Here is a 21,564-nt window from a genome sequence, read left to right as displayed (position 1 = left end):
TTTACAAATCAAGGGCAACCATCCCAACCCCAACTGTTGTTTGGGGGACAGTGGTAGCCTAGTGGGTAGAGCTTGGGGCTAAAAGGCTGAGGGTTTAAATCCCAGCTCTGCCATTTAGCCACTGTTGGGCCCTTGAGCAAGGCCCTTAACCCTCTCTGCTCCATATAATGGCTGACCCTGCACTCTGACCCCAGCTTCCAATTAAGCTGGGATATGCAAAGAAAGAATTTCATTGTACTGTACACGTGTATATGAATATATGCCAAATAAAGGCATTCTATTCTATCCAAAACCCACTTTGCAGTTCTAACAGCCTTCACTCTTCTGAGAAGGCCTTGCACAGTCCTTTTTTTTCTTCTTTTATTTCCAAAAACAATAATGTTGAAAAGGCAAACATAAAATATTTGGTCTTTGTACTGTTTGTGTTTATATACAAGTTAAGGTGGATTTACAAATCACTGTTGTCAATTTTTATGTAAATTTTATGAATCCATTTCTCATAATTACACGTTTTTGGACTCTACTGCATTTATGTGTAATTCTAGAATCTCAGTTGTCTTAGACAAAAGCAAATGAAGCTGATAAACATCCAAGGTGCCTTTAGAATCCAAGACCCGATGTCCTCTTTCTTTATTTCTCCAGCTCCCCCATCCTCCTTTGATTTTTTGGCTCACTGAAAGAGAAAATGACGTTGGAGAAGGCTGCGTTGGCCACAGCTGGTTAATTCTTCTCTTTGCCCTAATTAAAGATCATTTCTGTAATTATGCTGCTTACTTCAGAGAACGGAGTGCCTGAGTGAGATCTAATTTATTAACCAGGGACTCTGCAATCTGAGAAGCATTGTAAAAATGGGAGCAGGGAAAAGTTCTAACGTAATCAAAACCTCATTCTGATCCCTTTAGAGGGTTTCTGGAATTGTGCTGATGAACTAGGCTAAATTATTTTAGAAACCTACTGAAAATATGCTGTTCTTGACAAAAAGAAGTGAAGCTGGGGCCTGAGGGAAAAGCCATTTTCTTCTTACCCACCACTCATTGAGATTGTTAGACTTTGTTAGCAGTAGTAGGTAGTTGTAAAAATATACAGTTTTATGAAAGGGGCTAACAAAGCATGTAGAGAAATAGATGGACTACAGTCAGTAATTGTAGAACTACAAAGTGCTTTTATATGGTTAGTGGAGCTGACAAAATGGACAGTGTGTGTAGAAACAAGGAGGTGGTTTTAATGTTATGGTTGATCGGTGTTATAAGTTAACATTTACATTTAAGAGCATGTATTTTATGACATTTATAGGATTTTGAAGAATTAACAAAACGTTATCTTTCTGTGTCTACTACCCTGTGCTCAAATATAGGGCCATCATTTTAAAGTATATAAAGGTTTTTCTTTACCAAGCTTGGGAAAAACACCTGAACGGTTGTATGCTGAAAGTAAAATTGTCAGAATTATCACTTGTGTTTCAAGAACAAATAAACAGGTTTACCTAAATTACAAACTGCTGGAACATAAAGAACACTGTTCACAATCAAGCAGGTTTTACATCATCATGGGTTTAAAGTCTGATTTTAAAGTAGGTGTTTTGCACAACAGCCTGTAAGTTAAAGGTTTTTAGGACCTTGGTAAGAGAACACTGTTCTTTGTACTTTGTACTCATGGATAATAGTTTGTACACATGATCTTGGAACCTGACGTCGGTCAGAAATGGCTCCAGTCACATTCTGCTTGGTGGTCAACAGAGCTCTAACCTTTGCACTGACATGCTTGTGGCTCAGTTCAATGGTTTTAATCAAACTACTCACTGATGAAGAATTAAGATGCCATTCTACAATTCTACAAAGACTAATGACATTATTTACACTACTTGGCTGAGCTTTGTATCAGACTTTATTAAAACAATGTATTAAATGACCAGTTAAAAAAAAAAAAAAAAGAATGTTTAGCCATCACTAAAATCAGCCATCAGAAAATTACCTCTCTTGCCTTTCCTGTAGTTAATTATTTTAGAAGATCCATCATGTATTTTCTATCATAAAATAATTTAAATAGATCAGAATAAGACCATCCCCAAAACTCCAGAGAGTTTAAACAACTTCTTGCTCAATTCTTTACCCCAGAAAACCCCACACTGGGCAACACCCAGCAGGGGCAGCAAGACCAGCACAACTCAGCATCAGGGAACATGTGATAAATGTAACTGCTTCAGCTCAAACTGGGTTATATTTCACTAAACCTTGTGACACAGAGCACCAATTTAGTGTTTGCTCACTAAGAAAAGATAGCCTTACTCGAGCACACAATGCTATAGACTCAGAACAGTCCTTGTGATTACAGGCCAAGGCCCTGGTAAATGAGTTCAAACCAGGGCCCTTGAGACGACCAGCGTACCGCCCCACTTCCAAATCCCTCAATGGCTCTTGTTTTCTTTCAGTTTTTTCCCTGTTGTTTGTGAGTAGCCTCATTTTTTTGCTATGACATTCTAATAAGGAAGAGGCAGCAAAGAAGATCCCACCCCGACCACCCACGGCACAGGCCACAGGGATTAGACCAAGAGCACAAACTAGGTCAACAAGATGCAGGAACAAAGCATGCTGAGAGGGAAACTTGCACACTACGAAAGAGTGAACAGGTCTGGAACTGCATCGAGTTAATATGGTTTTGTTCCCATGATACACTCCCCACACCATGCGTAGTTTTACTTCCACACCTGAGCATCCATTTGCTGATGCAGACGAATACTTGAGTAATTCTAAAATGAGATTTTTGGAAATCAGAGAAATGCGGACACAGTAGGGCGCTCAGGTAGTGCAGTGGTCTAACGTTCTAGCAACCCACTGCCATCTCAGCAGAGCCACCGACCCGGACAAGCCTCCACACAAACACAATTGGCCGTGTATAAGGAGGGGAAGGTTGGAGTCTCTACCCACTGCTGCTGTGATATGCGATCTCCAGGACTTGTCTTGGCACCTATATGAGTGGGGGTGGGGTCACATGGAGCTTATGGCTCTGTGTGAGAACCCAGCACATGCAGAAGATAAGAAGCTTCTGTGGACATCTCAGAGGGGGTTTACGGTGATCTGGCTCTGCTTGATCAGATCAGGGGTTGTACAAGTGGCAGCTGATTCACAATTAGGAACTGGAAATGACTAGATTAGAAAATAAAAATGGGAAAAATACACGCATACAAGATTAATCAAAAGACTGCTCTTGCTTTGTCCCAGATTGTGGAACACAGTCTTCAGTCTTCCAGACATATTTTCTCTAACCATAGTGTGAAAGCTTGGGGTTTCTTCCCAACGTCAGCAAAAAACACTATTTCATTTACTTATAGAGTCTACCAGAGAGCCGTACCAGCCAACAGAAGTCGCATTTGCAGCAGCAATGAGGAACCCCATCAACCTCCCTCATTCCCTCCCTTTAAGATGCCTGGCCAGGTCGATGGCACAGCTGAAATTTGAACTTAACTTAACAGAGCTTAAGCTCTCTTCTGGCTCACAATCAACATTCCAATTTATCCCAGAGCATTTCAGTGTGGGTAATGCCATGGCTCTGGACGCCACTGGGCACTATAGTTCCTTCACACTAAACACATCAAACCATGTCTTTAAGGACCTCGCTTATATTTTTCATACTTTTTTAGTGTGCTTAGCTGCTGTTTTACTGGCGCTATTATTCCTCTCAGTGTTCGGATGGCACAGTATAACGTTAACCCACCATGATTGGCTATGTTGGAGAGGGGCATGGCTTAAGCTCTGTGATAGCCTGGCACCCTGTCCCGGATGTGCATGGTTTGTGACCGGTGTTTCTCGGTTGAACCGGACCCACTGTGACCCTGACTAAGATAATGTGGTTGATGAAATAAAATGAAATGATTCATTTTAGTTGCTTGAGTTGTTACCTTAGGAAAGCATACAGGTACGTGCTTCCTCACAAACTCCGCACATCACCAGCAGTTCCATCCAGACCGACATCTTTCCTCTAACAACCAGCGTATTTTGAATGTAAAAGCATGGAACGTTTAATATTAGATACAAGCTCTCACCTTGTAGGTGTTAGTGGAAATGGCTACTTGTTACCTGAGGAGAACTGAGTCCCCATCAGTCAGCCTCCTCTTATCAGGTTGCTTAAATGAAGGGTACATATGGTACAAAGGGCAATGAGCTACCATTCAGGTTGGCTGGAGAATTCAAATAGATCTCTTATATGGACAAGACTTTGGCAAGACTGAATAAACTTGAGCACAGTGATAAGAGGTATGCTCATGTAGAGATTAAAATAACCAATTTGTCATGAGGGTACAGCACTAATGGGGTTACAACATTTAAACAAAGAGTCAATTTCACAATGCAGGAGGATCATGACTCTACAAAAAACACAACTGCACATTAGAAATAGACTTTGAATTATAACAGTTTACTAAAACAAAACAGAACTACAAACAAAACCTATAAAAAACCTTTGGTTACTTAAGGACGATGTTAATATTAGTTTACCACACCTACAATGAGTCATTTATGACAGCTGACATAAACATACAGACAGGTTTGATAAAAATGCAATGTGTTCCACCTGACAATGAAATTGATGACTGTGTCTAACCAGTTATAGTATGTACACCGTTCAGCCATAACATTAAAACCACCTCCTTGTTTCTACACTCACTGTCCATTTTATCAGCTCCACTTACCATATAGAAGCACTTTGTAGTTCTGCAATTACTGACTGTGGTCCATCTGTTTCTCTGCATGCTTTGTTAGCCCCCTTTAATGCTGTTCTTCCATGGTCAAGACCCCCACAGGACCACTACAGAGCAGGTATTATTTAGGTGGTGGATCATTTTCAGCACTGCAGTGATACTGACATGGTGATGGTGTGTTAGTGTGTGTTGTGCTGAATGGGTGGATTAGACACAGCAGCACTGCTGGAGTTTTTAAATACTGTGTCCACTCACTATCCACTCTATTAGACACTCCTACCTAGTTGGTCCACCTTGTAGATGTAAAGTCAGAGACGATCGCTCATCTATTGCGGCTGTTTGAGTTGGTCATCTTTGAGATCTTTATCAGTGGTTACAGGACGCTGCCCATGGGGCGCTGTTGACTGGATATTTTTGGTTGGTGGACTATTCTTAGTCCAACAGGGACAGTGAGGTTTAAAAACTCCATCAGCGCTGCTGTGTCTTATCCACTCATACCAGCACAACACACACTAACACACCACCACCATGTCAGTGTCACTGCAGTGCTGAGAATGATCCACCACCCAAATAATACCTGCTCTGTAGTGGTCCTGGGAGAGTCCTGACCATTGAAGAACAGCATGAAAGGGGGCTAACAAAGCATGCAGAAAAACAGATGGACTACAGTCAGTAATTGTAGAACTACAAAGTGCTCCTATATGGTAAGTGGAGCTGATAAAATAGACACTGTGTAGAAACAAGGAGGTGGTCATAATGTTATGGCTGATCGTTGTATACTGTAATATAGTGTCAACTGCAAACGTAAACAGTGCTGCTTATGTATGTGAATGGAAAGAATTCTTTAACATTCACTGTATGGACATATTAATGGCAAAAGACATAACTTCTAATTTATTCATGTGTTTCAGCCACAACAAATGCTAACAGGCGTAATAAATCAATTAATATTAGCAATTATATGCTTCCAACTTTCCAGTTCCAGCATCACTCTGCCCCTGTGATAAAAGCAAGGTCTATAAAGGCATGAAGAAAATCTCAGTTTAAATAAAACCCAGTGTCCTGCACAAAGCCCTGACCTCAGCCCCACTGAACAGCTTTGGAATTAACAGGAACATCATCTGAGGCTTTCTTGACCAACATTAGTGTCTAGTCATACAAATGCACTTTTGACTTTCTCAGAAATGTGACTGTATGTCATAGCTGAAAAGATCACATTGAGGTCACTCTGTTTTAATACCATTTGTTTTTAAATGGGATGTCCAATGAGCTCATGGTAACTAAACACTATATGATATTTAATAGAGGTAATAAAGCTTAGCTTTCCAAATCAAAAGTGAGGTTATAGGTGTATAAGATCTGTCATGTGAATAGGCTTCTGTTTTTTATATCTGACAGTAGGCAAAAACACAAAACAACAAATCAATACAGAAAACCTTCACCAACACTATAAACATCTACACAAAAGTATTGTAACATATTCTGTCCTTAAATTTATACTTCATAAACTTTATACAACAGACAGTTTCACTATGTCTGTATCACTCTGCCGACCACCAATCACTCTTCAGCAGTTACTGTACTTTCACCCACGAAATGGGTTCAATGCCCGTAAGAGAAGCCAATGCTTATGCTAGAGGTAGGGAGTGTAAACTCGAAACTGTGATCTGTGATGTTTTCGTCCACATGGCTGCACAACGTGCGCACACAGTAAGGCCTGTCCTGTACGCAACGCCAAGTCTTCCACCCCCACACTTCATACAGATACAAAGAGGCACAATGTGGCATAGCTCTGCTCATAACCATGCATTTACAGGCTCCTCGTTTCTCAAAACGTCTAACATTTCTCCAACTGCTTATCAGGCATTCCATCTGCCAAGCTGATGAATCACACCTGTAAACTAAGTGTTCAGGTGTCTATGCTTTCATTGTTTTCAGTCCAAAAACACCAGTATTGTGCTTCAAAAAACATTTAACTCCCCAACTGTTGTAATGCAAATAACTGTCACAACCTTTTTTCTTAAAAATACTTAAAAATAATAATAACAGTTCATAAGTAGGATGGAGCTACTGTGCTGATTTACTATTCTAATAAGTGCACTTCTATTGGCTGACTGAATATATTTATCTGACAGTCTCTACCATACTAAAAGACCTCACAAGGATACTAGCTCACAAAGATATGTGCTATCTATTCTTGTACAGTAAAAAAAACAGCTGATCTACACATTTCTTACCCAGGTATTGTTAAATTGTCAAACTCAGCAGGTTATCAAGGACAAATAAAGTAGGAGTGTTAGGGTGCCTGCAACGTCTGGCGAACGTACCACCAATTCACAGCGTTGCAGGCGTTACAGAACAAAGAGCAGCGTGGCCTCAAATAGGAGGCCAGCTGATTAGGGCAACGACCTGCAGCTGTCAGCTTCCTACTTAAGGGGGCGTCGCCAGTCTGCAGGCGTCGCACCTTTGTTCTTTGTTTTCGACTGGCTGCACTGCTGCAGCCATTCCTTTTGCAGGGCTAGTTTGGTATCCCCAGGCGCCTGGTAGCGCGGTTGGGTGTGTAAGTCGTAAGACTGAGGTAACTTAGGGTCTTTGTTTCATTTAATAGGGAGAGCTGGTGCGATTCCTTACAGCCCTCGAGCTGTGGTTGTTTTGGCGTTGCCACATATGGTCCCCGCTTGCAAAGCTAGCAGCGGGTTAGCATCAGGCTAATTGCCACCTTCCGCAGTCCTTTAAAGGCGTGAACTTTTGTCAGGGTTATTCACTGCTGTTTGGTTGAGCGGTAAGTCGCCGCTCCTCCATGCGTGAATCCCCGGTTCGAATCCACTCGCCTGAACCCTTTTTCCAAAATCAGTCATCGGTTTCTTCCCAGTCTTTTAAACTGGTGACACAACCGATCCATTATTCCCCTCACAATTATCTTTACAAGTTTTGCCCCTTTCTACGGATTATTTACTGAGATCCGTTCTCTCATTTCAGCCTCATATTCAGAAGGCGAGTGTGTAACCTCAGCAACGCCGTAGCGTAGCGGGGTGATTATAATTGCCGCGAGTGAGCGACCCGGGTTCGCGCCTCGCGTTGGCTGCTTTTCTATTTTCTGTTTTTGTGTTTCCTTTTCAGTTGCCAGTGACGAGAAAGGCGTCGTTCGGGATTTCCCGAATTGTTTTTGTTTAACTCCTTTCCTTTGTTCATCTGTATATATATATTTATTGTTAACAAATATCAATTTTTGCTCCGCATCTTTGGGTCCTACGCCTTCATTCATTACAGAAAGGTGCGACCAGTTATGGACCCAGCGGAGACTCCCCCTGTGATTGACGTGCTTCGTCACCAGGGGGTTGCTTTAGGTCGACACGAGCTGGCGCTTTCAGAGCTGGCTCAGCGGGTAACTGAAATTGCCCAGCTGCTGCCATCTCTGGGTGCCGGTTCGGGTTCCCCCAACCATCCTCCCGCCCCCGCAGCGGTTCCAGTAGGAGTTGAAACCCCCATTCCGCCCCCCGAGCGTTTTTCAGGGGAGGCGAAGAAATGTCGAGGCTTCCTCCTACAATGCTCCCTCACATTCGAGCTTCAGCCGTCCCGCTTCCCTTCTGAGCGCTCCAAGGTCGCGTTTATAATATCTTTGCTGACAGGCAAAGCCTTGGAGTGGGCTACTGCCCTGTGGGAACAGAACGCTCCGGAGTGTTCTTCAGAGTCCTTGTTCACGGAGGCTCTGAGGGATACTTTCTTTCATCCCACGGGGGGAAGGGAGGCGGGTCCGCGTTTGCTCGAGCTGTCCCAAGGGGGGCGCTCAGTCGCCGACTACGTCATTGAGTTTCGTACTCTGGCGGCTGAGTGCGGTTGGGACGAGGGGGCATTAGTCGCCATTTTCCATCGTGGTCTAGGAGAGAGAATTAAAGATGAGCTGGCCACTCGAGACCTTCCCACTTCTCTCAAGGCCTTCTATCTCCTAGCCACCTCGATCGACACCCGACTCCGACAACGTAACCGGGAGCGAGGGCCTCACCCACCCTTTTATCGGCCTCAGGGCCAGCCCCGGCCCGTTTCGGGAGATCAGGACCCAGAACCCATGCAACTGGGATCGACTCGGGGAGCCGCCCCACGACCATCCGACCCCGCCTCGAGAGTCCGACCTCGGTTAAACGAGTAGGCCACTCTCGGGGTAGGGAGTCGAGGGCGAGCCATACCATCATCCCTGAACAGGGTCTTTTCCTTAGCGCATCGTTGCATTGGGACTCTGGGACCACTGATCTCCAGGTCTGTGTCGATTCAGGCGCGGTGGAAAATTTTATTGATCGCCATCTGGTGCACGGGTTGGGGATTGATCTTCAGCCGCTACGAGTCCCCATAGTGGTTCACGCTGTGGACGACCGGGCGGTGGCCGGGAGCCCGATCACGCATCAAACGCCTCCTCTCACGATGCGTTTGGGGAGGCACGAGGAGCGGGTCACATTTTTGGTGACCCAGGTTCCTCAACTCCAAGTGGTCCTGGGGCACTCGTGGCTGAAGAGGCACAATCCTCAAATTGATTGGCAAACCGGGTCAATCTTCGCCTGGGGAACACGGTGCCAGGATGCTTGCCTGTTGCCAGCAAGCATGTCATCGGCACCACAATCGCCTGTTGCGATGACCCCTGATTTGACCCGGGTACCTCCCGTGTACCATGACCTACAGGAGGTGTTTAGCAAATCCCGGGCGCGGGACTTGCCCCCACACAGACCTTTCGATTGTGCTATTAATTTGCTTCCTGGCACTTCTCCTCCTAGGGGGCGCCTCTTCTCCCTGTCGGGACCGGAGAGGATCGCCATGGAGGAATATGTCAAGGAGGCGCTCGATCAGGGGTTCATCCGACCATCGTCCTCCCCAGCTGGGGCAGGATTTTTCTTTGTGGGAAAGAAGGATGGAACTTTGCGCCCCTGTATCGATTATCGAGGTCTGAACGCTATAACGGTTAAGGATCGTTATCCGCTGCCGCTGATGGCCACAGCTTTTGAAGCTCTTCAGCGAGCTTCAATTTTTACGAAGCTAGATCTTCGCAGCGCGTATAACTTGATTCGTATCCGGCGAGGGGACGAATGGAAGACTGCGTTCATTACGCCCACGGGACACTATGAATATCTAGTGATGCCCTTTGGGTTAATGAATGCCCCCGCGGTCTTTCAACGCTTTATCAATGAGGCTTTGCGGGAGGCCCTTGACAGATACGTCTATGTCTATCTGGACGATATCTTAATCTTTAGCCGATCCATCGAAGAACATGTCAGGCACGTTCGTCGGGTTCTCCAGCTTTTGCTCGACCATCACTTGTTCGTCAAGCTGGAGAAATCCGTTTTCCATACCCCATCAGTGTCTTTTTTGGGGTTTATAGTTTCACAAAGTGTCCTGCGAATGGATCCGGTTAAGATCAAATCTGTGGAGGATTGGCCAACTCCTAGTTCCGTACGCCATGTGCAAAGATTTCTGGGCTTTGCCAACTTTTTCCGGCGATTCATTCGGAACTTCAGTTCGGTCGCCGCTCCTTTGACGGCTCTCACAGGGAAGGGTCCGTTTAAATGGACGGTGCAGGCCCAACAAGCCTTCAATAGGCTCAAGTCTCTCTTGACAACTGCTCCTGTATTGCAGTTGCCCGACCCAGAGGAATCTTTCATAGTGGAAGTGGATGCCTCTGATGTTGGGGTTGGGGCGGTTTTGTCCCAGAGAGGGGGTCCGGAAAAGAAGCTCCACCCATGCGCTTTCTTTTCGCACCGTCTAACTCCTGCTGAGCGTAACTACCCGGTAGGAGATAAGGAGCTTTTGGCCATCAAGCTGGCGCTAGATGAGTGGCGACATTGGCTAGAGGGGGCAAAACATCCCTTCCTTGTCTGGACAGACCATAAGAATCTGTCATTTATCCAGCAAGCGAAGCGGATGAATTCCCGTCAGGCTCGGTGGTCACTTTTTTTTGGTCGGTTTCATTTCACCCTTTCTTACAGACCAGGGTCGAAAAATGTTAAGCCTGACTCGCTGTCTAGACAGTGGGAATCGACCAGACCCGAAACCGACCCTGATCCTATCATCCCCCCTAGTCAAATTGCTGCCCCAGTAACGTGGGGCATATTTAAAACAGTGAGAGACGCTCAAGTTGTTGAGCCCGACCCAGGTGGAGGTCCACCTGACCGGATGTTTGTACCATCAACAGTCCGCCGTCAGGTGTTTGAATGGGCTCACGCGTCCTCGTTTGCGGCTCATCCAGGAGTCTCTAAGACCCTGGTGTTCTTGCGCCGAAGGTTCTGGTGGCCAGGGATGGAGAGTCAGGTCAAGGACCTTGTCCGTACCTGCGCTATCTGTGCGACTAATAAAAGCACAAGAGAGCGTCCTCGTGGACTCCTCCATCCATTACCAGTACCCTCTAGACCGTGGTCCCACCTGGCACTGGATTTCGTCACGGGTTTGCCAATATCCAGGGGATTCACGGTGGTACTGGTGATTGTAGACCGGTTCACCAAATCTTGCCTTTTCATTCCGATGCCCAAGCTCCCGTCCGCCATGGCTACCGCACAGGCTGTTCTGCAACATGTGGTGAGAGCACATGGGGTCCCGTCCGACATTGTGTCGGATCGGGGTCCACAGTTCATTAGCCAGTGCTGGCGAGCATTTTGCCAACTTCTCGGCGCGACGGCCAGCTTATCCTCGGGATATCATCCCGAGTCCAACGGGCAATCGGAGCGGGTCATTCAAGATCTAGGCAAGATGCTTCGGTGCTTGACTGCAGGTAATCCAGCCACTTGGGCGGATAAGCTGTTGTGGGCTGAATTTGCTCACAATACCCTGCACCATGCCGCTCTGGGTATGTCACCATTTGAGGCACAGTTCGGCTATCCCCCTCCGCTGTTTCCTGATCAGGAACAAGAGGTTGCGGTGCCGACTGTGCAGCAACATATCCGTCGCTGCCGCGCCGCCTGGCGGAAAGCAAGACAGGCCCTTTTGGCCTCTCAGCGCTCCATGAAGCGCAATGCTGACCGTAGGCGACAGCCGGCTCTTACGTTCCGTCCGGGCCAACGTGTCCTCCTATCGACGAGGGATCTCCCCGTCAAAGGTACCACTCACAAGCTGGCACCGAGGTACATTGGCCCGTTCAAGGTAGTCCGACGGATTAACCCGGTGACATATAGGTTGGAGTTGCCCCCCAGGATGAAGGCGCATCCGACCTTTCATGTCTCCCAACTTCGCCCGTTCGCGGGTAGGGGAGCTTTACCCCCCCCACAACCTCCCGCCCCTCGTATCATCCAGGGTGCCCCTGCATTTACGGTCCGCCGTCTCCTGGATAGCAGGAAAGTGCAGGGTAGCACTCAATACCTGGTGGATTGGGAAGGTTACGGCCCCGAGGAACGTTCATGGGTACCGGCTCGACGCATCCTGGACCCTGAACTGATTCGTGAGTACCGAAGGAACCGGTCTGCGGGTCTTGGGACCTCGGGAGCTGTCCCTAGAGGGGGGGGTCCTGTTAGGGTGCCTGCAACGTCTGGCGAACGTACCACCAATTCACAGCGTTGCAGGCGTTACAGAACAAAGAGCAGCGTGGCCTCAAATAGGAGGCCAGCTGATTAGGGCAACGACCTGCAGCTGTCAGCTTCCTACTTAAGGGGGCGTCGCCAGTCTGCAGGCGTCGCACCTTTGTTCTTTGTTTTCGACTGGCTGCACTGCTGCAGCCATTCCTTTTGCAGGGCTAGTTTGGTATCCCCAGGCGCCTGGTAGCGCGGTTGGGTGTGTAAGTCGTAAGACTGAGGTAACTTAGGGTCTTTGTTTCATTTAATAGGGAGAGCTGGTGCGATTCCTTACAGCCCTCGAGCTGTGGTTGTTTTGGCGTTGCCACATATGGTCCCCGCTTGCAAAGCTAGCAGCGGGTTAGCATCAGGCTAATTGCCACCTTCCGCAGTCCTTTAAAGGCGTGAACTTTTGTCAGGGTTATTCACTGCTGTTTGGTTGAGCGGTAAGTCGCCGCTCCTCCATGCGTGAATCCCCGGTTCGAATCCACTCGCCTGAACCCTTTTTCCAAAATCAGTCATCGGTTTCTTCCCAGTCTTTTAAACTGGTGACACAACCGATCCATTATTCCCCTCACAATTATCTTTACAAGTTTTGCCCCTTTCTACGGATTATTTACTGAGATCCGTTCTCTCATTTCAGCCTCATATTCAGAAGGCGAGTGTGTAACCTCAGCAACGCCGTAGCGTAGCGGGGTGATTATAATTGCCGCGAGTGAGCGACCCGGGTTCGCGCCTCGCGTTGGCTGCTTTTCTATTTTCTGTTTTTGTGTTTCCTTTTCAGTTGCCAGTGACGAGAAAGGCGTCGTTCGGGATTTCCCGAATTGTTTTTGTTTAACTCCTTTCCTTTGTTCATCTGTATATATATATTTATTGTTAACAAATATCAATTTTTGCTCCGCATCTTTGGGTCCTACGCCTTCATTCATTACAAGGAGAATGAAAGTTGTACAGTTGCAGGAAGTTTGGATACTAAAATTAAAAAAGAAAAAGATTACTTTATAAAATATATAAAGGTATAAGGTTCAAATTTTTAATACAGGTCAAATCTTTTCTGATTTTTTTTTATTGAAATTTGAATATTCAAAAATATATATATTAAATCAAAATGAAAGGGATATTAATACTTTTTTAAGGCTCTGTATATAAATGGAAATCGAAGAACATCAGCTTGTTATCACTAAGCACTGCTCTTTTTAAAATAAAACATTTTTTACATGAATACATGGGGTCTTTGTAAAAAGAAAAAGGCTGCTCTGTATTTTCAGCAGCTTTTCTTTTGCTGCTGCTGCCGCTGAACCTGTGCCAGGTCTTAAGCAGCCATAATAGCAGCCTTTCATTCTCTGAAATGTAGTGCCGCGCATGCATGCTGCATGCATAAACAGAGCGTATCGATCTGCGCTGAGCAGTGAAATAGTACGGGTGACATTATGATTTGAGGTCTTAACCCACACAGTGTCCCCACCAGATACAGAACTGCTCTCAAATCCACAGCCACAGGAAGAGGAAACCACACTGACCAAAGCATACAGCGGTAAAACAGCCACATGTAAAACAGCAAGTTCCAATAAACACTCCATTTATATAGTAAAAATGGCCAAATGACTTTTTTAGATTTTTTAGATGTGTTTGTGACACACTGGTGTGCAACAGCAGGAATTGTGGAAAATATATTTTTTACAGTTTATTTGTTCTAAAGCTTCAGTACACAATTAAAATAAAGTGTTGATCTAAACCAAAAAAGATTTTTAGTCCCAATGGATAGCTTATTAACGAGCTATTTTAAGCTGGTACCACAATCAAATACTGAACAAGATTAAAGTTGTATTTAACAAATAACTGTTTTGTAAAATGTTTTTATGGATCCACAATTGGTGCCTTTAAGAACCAAACCTCAAAAGCTCTTCAGATGTTTGTTTTTTGCAGTGGACCCAGATTATTGGCCAGCAGAGGGGCATGGAAGCACAGCTGACTGATTGTGTAGGTTCCTTTAATCGACAGTCTCTGCACCTCATTGAGCGGTAATTTGCTCCAGGTGGAGAAAGGTATATACAGTGGGGCCAAAAAATATTTAGTCAGCCACTGATTGTGCAAATTCTCCTACTTAGAAAGATAAGAGAGGTCTGTAATTTTCATCATAGGTACACTTCAACTATGAGAGACAAAATGAGAAAAAAAAGAGCAAAGAGCTGTCGAAGGACACCAGGAAGAAAATTGTAGACCTGCACCAGGCTGGGAAGAGTGAATCTACAATAGGCAAGCAGGTTGGTGTGAATAAATCAACTGTGGGAGCAATTGTAAGAAAATGGAAGACATACAAGACCATTGATAATCTCCCTCGATCCTGTGGGGTCAAAATGATCATGAGAACGGTGAGCAAAATATCCCAGAACTACACGGAGTGACCTGATGAATGACCTGCAGAGAGCTGGGGCCAAAGTAACAAGGCTACCATCAGTAACACACTACGCCGAAAGGGGCTCAAATCCTGCAGTGCCAGGCGTGTCCGAAATGTGGCACCGAAATGGTGCAGCCTGTAATAATACCCTTCTCCAGGCGTTGCCAGGCAGATGTTGATGATCCTGATGTTACCCTCAACTGGAAGTTGTTATAATAGTCCAGGATGAGGTTAGTGATAGCTACTGGCACATGATGTCTTGTCAACGCTGTTTCCACGAGTTTGTGGGGGATGGATCCATAGGCGTTCGTTAGGTCCAGCCAGAGTGTTGCCAAATCCCCTCTGCTTGCCTTTGCCTCCCGGATGAGCTGCGAGACCACACCCGTGTGCTCTAGGCATCCTGGAACACCAGGGACTCCACCCTTCTGCACTGAGGTGTCAATATAACCGTTCTTCAAGAGGAAGTCAGTCAGCCGTTGGGACACTATCTTAAAGAAGATCTTCCCTTCGACGCAGAGCAGCGAGATGATGCGGAATTGGTCGATTTTACTCGCGTCCTCTTCCTTTGGGATCCAGACTCCCTCTGCAGCCCGCCACTGGGCGGCGACCTTCTTCCTACGCCAGATCACCTTTAAGATCTTCCAGAGTCGCACAAGCAGCTTGGGACACTGCTTGTAGACTCTGTATGGGACCCCACTAGGGCCTGGAGAGGAGCTTGATCTTGCAGCCATCACTGCGTCTTTGACCTCTTTCAGGGTAGGCTCTGCGGTGTTAAACTGCACCACGGGCACTGATGGCTTTAGCAGGGCCTCACATGGGCCTAGATCTTGCTCCCTTAAAGGATCGCTGAAGGTGGTTTTAAGGTGGTGGTTAATATCCTCTACCGAACACTTCAGGGTGCCACTGTTCTTCTGCCCCAGTAGACGCTTAGTGAAGCTGAATGGGTTGGTGATGAATGCCTTGCGCTTCTTAGCCCTCTCCTTCCCCTTCCTCCTGTGCCATTCAGCTCGCCCAAGTGTGATTAGCTTGCTCCTCAAGATCTGCCTGAGTTCGGACAAGGCACCTCTCTCCTCCTCGTTTGCTGCCCTGAACTGACGTTTCAAAATCTTCAGTTCTTGTCTCAGATGGCTGATCTTAAGCTCCCGTCGGTTGGGTCTCGATGTTTGCCTGCTCGTGGGCCTTTCTGTCACCCCAAACCGCTCTGCACCGATTGATGTTATCAAGGTGCACATAGCCTGGAGTTTATGGTCCACATCGCCCTTCACAGTCTCCAGGATCTTGTCTAAGTCCATATCCAGGTGAAGCCACTCCTTGTTGTTTGCGGCAGGCCACTTAACCCGGTGATGTTCTGGTTTTCCACCCTGCGGGGGGACTGATGCAGCTTGGAGGTTCCGGACACTGTGGGGTAGTTCCGGGCCCGGCTCCTCCTCCGTCTGACCAGGGTTTGTGACTGGCACTTTATCTGTAGTGCTGGCCACTGCCCCTGAGCGTCGCCTCACTAGTCCTCCCTTCAGGCAGGCCATCTTGGTCTGATGGATTTTGAGACCTGTCGGGTTTTTGCACACCTTGCCGCAGATGCAGACTGTGCTCTTTGTCGATTGTCCATTTGCTAGGGTCAATGCTGGTAAATCAGTCCGATTGGGATTCTCATCCTCCCCCCCTCTCGGGAATCCCTGGGGGTATGATTCAGAAGGGTTCATCGTAGCTTACTTTGGGTGCTCCTTCACAGGAACTGCAGTTCGGGGTGCTAGCCCTTGCTGCCCCGGTTGCCGTCTTCCCGCGCTGCCAACTGTCTCTCCAGTCGTCACCATTCTATTCATGGTCGTCATCCGGTCTTTCCCGATGGTCACTGGCAAAGCCAGATACGTCAGTTCTTGAATACACCACTAGGTGCTACTTGGACACATCATCAGTGATGAACCCGAGGTCCTTGGGTGTTTCGGGTCTTTGATCATCAAACACCCTCGCTCGGGCGACCCAGCCGGGGGTGATCAGCCCCCAACTTGTGTCCAAGTGGCCTGCTACTCCAAGGGTCCCCCCTCCGGATCCATAGCCATCTTGAGGCTTTCTCCGCAGCCTCTATGATGTTCCTAATGGCTTTTCTGCACAGCTGACCCTTAACTCCAAGGAGCTTCAAGGTGCGGGGTAGAGACTGGCCAGCAAAACCCCTGCACCCCACCTCGACTGGTTCGCATCGGGCTTTCCAGCCTTTGCTCCGACACTCAGCCACTAACTCAGAGTATAAATTCAGACCTCAATCCCAGAGAACATTTGTGGAGTCCGTGTTGCCCAGCGACAGCCCCAAAACATCACTGCTCTAGAGGAGATCTGCATGGAGGAATGGGCCAAAATACCAGCTACAGTGTGTGCAAACCTGGTGAAGACTTACAGGAAACGTTTGACCTCTGTCATTGCCAACAAAGGTTATGTTACAAAGTATTGAGTTGAACTTTTGTTATTGACCAAATACTTATTTTCCACCATAATTTACAAATAAATTCTTTAAAAATCCTACAATGTGATTTCCTGGATTTTTTTTCTCATTTCGTCTCTCATAGTTGAAGTGTACCTATGATGAAAATTACAGACCTCTCTCATCTTTCTAAGTAGGAGAACTTGCACAATCAGTGGCTGACTAAATACTTTTTGGCCCCACTGTATAATCACTGTTTCCTCCCCTTAGAGTTGCTGGCCTCTCCATTTGCCTTCTCTTTTATTTTTTGTTGACTAAATAGGCACAAATTTCCACAGACAGACTTCAAAGTCTTGTTAGAAGCCTTCTCAGAAGAGTGGCTGTTGTTATAACTGAAATAGTCACATACAGGTCACTCTTTTTTAATACCATTTATTTTTGGAATGGTATTAAAATGGAAGAGGTGTCCAAATACTTTTGGCTATATAGTGTGTCATATATCTGTGGACTGTGGGAGGAAACCGGAGCTCCCAGAGAAAAACCCACGCAAACCCAACATGCAAACTCCACACAGAAAGGACCAGGACTGCCCTGCCTGGGGATCGAACCCAGGACCTTCTTGCTGTGAGGCGACAGTGCTACCCACCGTGCCACCCTGCCACCCTGCCACCCTGCCACCCTGCCACCCTGCCACCCACAAGAGTAAGAGCAAATACTGTAGGTACAAATAGGAAAAAATAGAAAAAAGAAAATGGTTGGTAACATAGTACTACATGCTTCGTATTCCAACTACACTATATGGTCAAAAGTATTTGGACACCTGACCATGAGCTTGATGGACATTCCATTGTAAGGAAATTAATCTGTTTCCTTAGTTTTCAAAAGCTTGAATTAGGTTAAATAACTGTCCTTTTACATGTGCTTTAAATAGACATAAAAAACAAATGTGTTCTTTTGATTATAATGTCATGAAAATGTCAATTATGTCCCCTAAAGACCTTTCCTGGCATGGTGCCACCGTGACAGCACTCGATTGCTGCTAAATATTTTACGACATCATCACCTCGTGACCTTGTGCAAAATGTCATTCATTTTATAACACCTTTAAAAGAGTCTATATATTTATCTTTAGAAATCTCATTTCATTTAGCCGTTTTCTATTTTACTTTGCAGAATAGCTACCTCTTCAAACTGCATATACATGAAACATTTGGTTGCAAAATGCAACATAAGCCATTTGTAGGTATTTGCAATCTTTTTAATAATATACGTTGTTTGAAGGCCTTACACACTCACAAAACACCCATTCTATATTATTATTAATATTCTATTCTAGATGGTTTTTTTTTTAATGCACTAAGTGTATTTCTTGTCATATTGCATTTTGTCCACTTAGAAGATTAAAGACACTGCACTTTCTATTTTCATCTGATCTGATCTTCAGAGAGGCCTAATCAGAACTCTGTTTCTAATGGGAATTAGACTTATTTTTTATCACTTTTGTATTTTCTAACTTTTAACTAGTGGGACTGTAATTTATTCATACTGTAGCGTCCGCCACTGGGGGGCCGGAACGGGCTTTACCCAGAAAGCCTTGCGGCCGTGGTATCCAGACTTACCGTAGCCGTGTAGCCCAGTGTTGGGGATGGTGTGGCTACGGTAAGGGCTGGATAAGTAGCTCTTTGTTTGTCTGTCTGTTGTGTGAATGTCTTTGTGAATGAATGAATGTTTAAAATAACCATCTCGCGGCCTAACCATCTTCCTCCATACTTGCTGGCGCCACATTGGTGTCAGAAGTGGGATTGTGGTATTTGGGTGGCTCTGGTCTTTCGGTGGGCCAATATGCCCGATCTGTCTGAGTGCATAGCCCAGGTGTTGCTGCAGGGGCATGTGTTACTGGCGGCTGAGAGGACGGTGCTCGTCTTCTTGTGCCCTGCCCACTGATCGAGTCAGTGCGGTGTTCCAGTAGGCCAGGTGCAGCAGTGGGTGGAACGGCGGCTCGGCAGTGTAATGGGGTGCGGTGTGGACATGGAGCCACCCAGTGAACGCTGGTGAGTAGGTCACCGGGACGGTTGACCTTTGGGGAGGGGGCTGTGTAGCGTCCGCCACTGGGGGGCCGCAACGGGCTTTACCCAGAAAGCCTTGCGGCCGTGCTATCCAGACTTACCGTAGCCATGTAGCCCAGTGTTGGGGATGGTGTGGCTACGGTAAGGGCTGGATAAGCAGCTCTTTGTTTGTCTGTTTGTTGTGTGAATGTTCATGTGTATGAATGTGTTGTCTGAAATAACCATCTGGCGGCCCCGACGCCCCTTCCTTCATACTTGCTGGCGCCACAATACACTGGAGAAATCCACATGTATACAGGCCATGATCAACATGTATAGAATTGGTTTCAAGTTAACCTGGGAATACGGAGTGCCAATTTAGTTAGGACTGGAATTATAATCTTTGCAATTTAATTCATTTTGGGAGCATTTTTTTCCTACGCTGCGTTTAATTATTCTTAGAGCTGTTTCCACTCAGATGCCTGTAAGAGCTTATGGACTGAAGAAGAGCCTGCATGAGCCTGCAATGGATAGACACATAGACATATACCTGCTGCCAGAATGGGTAATGAAATCTGGTCCAGCAATCTACATCACCTTCTATCAATGAGGAGTCAGAAAGTGAACATTATGGGTGGATTTGAAGAAATGATAAGCCATGCCTTGGGTGTAAGTGCTAGCCCAACCTTTTCTGGAAGATGACCCTCTATGATGAGTAAACTATCTGGGTTGCTGTGGACAGCATGGTGGCTCAGTGGGAAGCACTGTCGCCTCAGAGCAAGAATGTCCTTGGTTCGATTCCCAGGTGAAGCGGTCTGAGTCCTTTCTGTGTGGAGTTTGCATGTCCTCCCCGTGTCTGCGTGGGTTTCCTCCCACAGTCCAAAGACGTGCAAGTGAGGCAAACTGTAGATACAAAATCGTCCATGATTGTGTTTGACATTAAAAACTTGAACTGATGAATCTTGTGTAACCAGTAACTACCGTTCCTGTCATGAATGTAATCAAAGTGTAAAACATGACGATAAAATCCTAATAAAAAATAAAATGAAATACATTTTTGGGTTGCAGCAGAATAATACTATGTTTTTCCTTATAAATCTTCTATTCGATATGTTTGATTAATATGTATGAATACTATACATTTGCATTATATTACATCTGGTGCAGCACAGTAACTAGCTCAGGGATTATATCTTTTACTCCTTCTTAGTCAACAGTGGAAGGAGACGTTTGGTCTTTTTCTGCTATGAGACTGAGGAATGTGATTGTAATTGTTAGAAAGAAGGATGGATTATTTGATTATGTGTGATCTGAGAGAAACGTGTGTGTTCACCACTTTCAAAGGTTTATAAACTGATACATTAATAAAGAGGGGGTGTAATGGGGAAAATGAGAAAAATGCTGTGACAGCATGTGTAGACTCTCGCTGCCGTCACAGTTTTAGATCATGTAATAAACATCAATGTTTCGACGATGTGAGAAACATCAAGGTTTAGATGATGTATACCTAACAGTATGCAGACCAAGCTTGTATGCCATGTAGCTCAGCAGATTAAATTTAGTGTTTTTGTTTTCATTTAATATTTAATGGTATAAAAATTATCAAATTATATTCATGTACCTTAAATTTCTAGGATATACATTCTGCACCATTAAAAAAGTCAATGTTTCATTTCTCCCACAGGTAGATTTTGAATCCTTTGATAATTAATATATATAAGTAATAATTAGATTTAAGAAAGATAGTATAACCATATATAAGATTAAATAAGCCCATATGAAAAGCATTTTGTTTAAAAATACAATTGCTTCATAATAAATTAATGTAATGTGGAATTGAAAATGACTTCATTGTGGGTAAAAAAAAAAAAGTAAAATAAAATGAATGTCTACTTTTAACAAATTTACCAATAAGAAATTACTCCAAAATATTTTTTGCAAATACTAAAAGACTGCAATATATGAACAAAACCTTTCATACAGTGTCTGTGTGTTCTATATAGTGTTAAACTGTAACCAGTCTTGGTCTTGTGTTTGAAACAGTTACCTTTGTATTTGGGTCCAAAGGTGACATCCCAGTTTGCACTTCCCTCAGCCCATATCCTTGTTTGCACCAGCCTTCCCAGGGAGTCTGAGCCTTTCCTGCTCATAGAAAGCCGGAACGAGAGCAGCAGGTTCAAAGGTCATTGATTCCTGGCTCTCACACTATTTCATAATAATCAGGCGCTAAGTCCAAAGTCTGACTTGTTTTGGTTTGCTGCGTGACATGGGGCACTGGTCAGGGTTAAAGTGCTTTAACTGTTAAAAGTTTATTTTTTAAGGTTGCAACTCCTGGTTACTAAAATGAGCCTTAAGTGCATATAAACCAATGAATACTTATAAGAACACTTAAGAGTAAAATATGCGAGATGTCTAGATAAATAGACCTCTATAGATAAACATTGGAAGAATGGGCCACAAAGCTTATTGATTTTCAACGTGGCACTTTACAGACA

At 45.3% G+C, this 21,564-nt stretch overlaps 1 long non-coding RNA gene across 1 annotated transcript; it reads right to left on the bottom strand.

Moving 5' to 3' along the window:
• Positions 1-460: 460 nt before the first annotated feature.
• LOC134334085 (uncharacterized) lies at positions 461-21,192 on the bottom strand. The gene is made up of 3 exons (XR_010015459.1): positions 21,117-21,192; positions 19,756-19,972; positions 461-673 (listed from the first exon to the last, which is right to left on the bottom strand). It is a non-coding gene; the product is annotated as an uncharacterized LOC134334085 (long non-coding RNA).
• Between the last annotated feature and the right edge of the window lie 372 nt (positions 21,193-21,564).

Source organism: Trichomycterus rosablanca, chromosome 20, assembly GCF_030014385.1.
Source record: "Trichomycterus rosablanca isolate fTriRos1 chromosome 20, fTriRos1.hap1, whole genome shotgun sequence".
In the NCBI taxonomy this organism is placed as follows: Eukaryota; Metazoa; Chordata; class Actinopteri; order Siluriformes; family Trichomycteridae; genus Trichomycterus; species Trichomycterus rosablanca.
This window is presented reverse-complemented; position numbering and strand designations above follow the sequence as displayed.